Source organism: Lygodium microphyllum, chromosome 12 (genome assembly GCF_053477565.2).
Source record: "Lygodium microphyllum isolate KBCC chromosome 12, Lygodium_microphyllum_v1.1.10, whole genome shotgun sequence".
NCBI classification, from domain to species: domain Eukaryota; kingdom Viridiplantae; phylum Streptophyta; class Polypodiopsida; order Schizaeales; family Lygodiaceae; genus Lygodium; species Lygodium microphyllum.
This window is the reverse complement of record NC_141146.1, coordinates 147,498,355-147,501,376: the sequence shown is the minus strand read 5'-3', so window position 1 is coordinate 147,501,376 and position 3,022 is coordinate 147,498,355. Positions and strand designations below refer to the sequence as shown.

Here is a 3,022-nt window from a genome sequence, read left to right as displayed (position 1 = left end):
TCCAAGATCTGCGCGGCAATCGATCGATCGCTGAAGACAGGTCGCAATGGAAGGTCGATACCAGTAGTCTTCATTCATTGTCAGCAACAATATTCGCATCAGCAACAGCAACAGCAGCACCACAACGACGACGACGATGCTACCGAAGTGAGGAGTCTCGTCTCCATACGAGACGCTTTAGAAGTCCTCGAGGAGCAACTGGAATGCCTAAAGGCATGAGAATTTGCAACAGCCACAACAGCAGAGACATATACATATATCACATTTGATATGGGAAAGAGGATGAAGGCGTGAAGAAAATCATGGTTGCCATGATTGAAAAGGAGGTGCCTTCTTCTGCATGCTTGGTGGAGAGAGAGGGAGAGAGAGAGGTTCGCCATCACCGAGTTACAGGGATGTATCTGAGAAGGACAAAGAATGATGCTTTGGGACAACGTCGAGAGCGTCTACAACCTCATCCCTCCTTCCCCTTCCTCCACTAGCAAGCACCGCTCTTACCCCAAATCCAAGTACAATGCAGAGGAAGATACATTCTTGACATATGCCAAGTTGAGGCAGTCCAAAGCAACATTTGGGCATCTGCCGGGGTTGCAGAATCCCCACACCGATGAGTTTCTGAAGAAGCATTCGAGGGTCAAACTTCGGCCATTTGTGATTCGGACTCCAAAAATACGCTTCAAGCCGCCCATTCCACACGATAAGCCAGTTCTTAAGCATCCCCACAAGGATTTTATCACTTTAAATGCTGTTGAGATAATCCATTCGACACCAAAGAAATTGCCGGTTTATGTGCGGCCGTATGTTGAAAAGCCTGATTACGGAAAAGTTCCAAAGTATCTTGTGAACTATAATAAAGTTTTGAAAGAAAATCAAAGTAAAGCAAACTCGGAAGGATCTAAAAGGCAGGGAGTGGGAACTCAACCAAATACCAGGAGGTTGGAAGAGTTTGAGAAGCAAGAGCTAATTGAAGGGCTTAAGAAGAAGTGGTAGAAAGTGAATACAACATATCAGAAAACCTCAGTAACACTTGATACCTTGGCTGGACTGCAAGAGGACACGGTCTCCAAGGACGTGACGACGACCCGCGGGTTTTCCAAGTAAGTGTCTAACTGGTTTATCTAAAATAAATGATATGGCATGATAATTTCTTTAGTTTAATATTTTTAAAATATGTCTTTAAATATTTTTTCTCATGCTACATGGTTGTTTGCATTTATCTGAACTGGTTTTTATTTATTAAAAATCAAAAACAGTCGAAAACATTAAGAAATGACTCAAAATTATCATAAATAAAATTTTATAAAATTACTGATTGAAAATTTATAAGTTCTGATATTTTTCCTATAAAGCTTATGAGTCAATGAATTTACTGAATTTCTATCAAGATTTTTAAAGATGTTTTGTTATATTTAAAAATTAGGAAAGAGTTATATTTAGGGAAAAGGCATAGTTTTCCTTTACGCAAAATGTGTTATTTATTGATATAAACTATGGATTCTTAGTGAAGTATTGGAAACAAAATCTTTGATTTGTTAGTGCATTTTTGTTGTAAGGGTTAAAGAAAAGAAATAATGATTTAATAATATTTTACTTAAGAAATGCTTGTATAAAGATATGGTGTTTTGGTTTTGAAAGGAGAGATTATATGCGGTGTGAACATTTAGGAAACATGGGAAATTACAAATAAAAAGTTTGACAACACTTTATAATGATTTATAATGTTAGGTTGCAGTTATCAAATTTAGTTTAAATTAAAACCAAAATAAAATCAAACAATTTAATGATTGGATGGCATGAGAAAAAGCCTCAGCATCTATATTAAATTTTTACATGTTATTCATTTTACAATCAACTTCTTAAATACATGGAGTGGAGGGCCACTAGGATAATTTAAAGAAAACTAAGGGGATATACGGGATTTAAAATGAACGTTGTATGTGAACCATAAGAGTACGGAAGAACTTGTTTTATTCTGGTTGATGTTTAATAATAGAAAAGAAGGAAAGGACGTTATATTCGCAAAATGAATTAAGTACTTAAAAACTAATAAGCAACAACAAAATTTATATACGGAGTGGGAAACGTCTACCAAGGGAGATTAAAATTTAGGGGTTTATGGTATGTCAGAAAATTTGATTTGAATGTTTGTTTAAAATTAAACAAATAAAAAGAACTAATTTTAATCAGGTGGAGAAAAACATAAAAATGAACTTTAAACGGAGAGATACAAATAGATCCAAGAGATCTATATCCCTGAAACAACCTTTCCAAAGTCAAACATTAAAAACATTTCCTGGATAAACCGCCACTAGCATGGCAGGAGAACATTATGAGGAGCTGCCTCTGAGAGATGGGGAGAAACCATAGTCATCTTAGGTTTAGCAATTTAGTGCCCAGTATAATTTATTGAAGTTTAGAATTTTTGCAGTTGGACTACTACAAACAACGTTGTAGATTTTAGGGAAGGCTAAGTTAAATTAAAACAATTAGTGCAATAATCACTTGTTTAGTGCAACAACTCTTAGGAGTTGGCTTGTTAACCTGGGTAAAAGTGGCTTGGTCTTTGGCCAGTCATTTTTGGTGCGTCTGCCGAGAGCCAAGTACGCTCGAACGAGTGATAAATCTTCCGAGGGTATTTTAGATCCTAAGTGTTATTTATGAGTGAATACGCAGTCTCTTTTCTAAGGGACTATTTTCCTAATTTGCCCCAGGAGTGCCAAAGAAAAGTGCTAGACTGGGCGAGAGATACGGAGTTAGTAGAGGGAGGCACATATTTTGGGCCACAATTAACTGTGGACGTTGAACAATTATCCTCTTGGAGCTGGGGTTATAACGACTGTGCGCAAACTATAGTTCTACTAGCGACACACTTTGGGTTAATAGACGCGGTAGAGATAAATACAATCAGTGTATCGTACCACTTTGATTGGTATTACCGCACAGCTTATCGGACGTTTAGAAGAGTAGTGTGGGATGACGTGTTGCCTTGGATACGTGTATCCAGAGGTTTAAAAATTTCTTT

At 37.1% G+C, this 3,022-nt stretch overlaps 1 pseudogene; it reads left to right on the top strand.

Annotated features, from left to right (window-relative positions):
- The first annotated feature begins 420 nt into the window (after positions 1–420).
- On the top strand, positions 421–1,101 carry LOC148028424 (uncharacterized; annotated as a pseudogene).
- Positions 1,102–3,022: the final 1,921 nt, after the last annotated feature.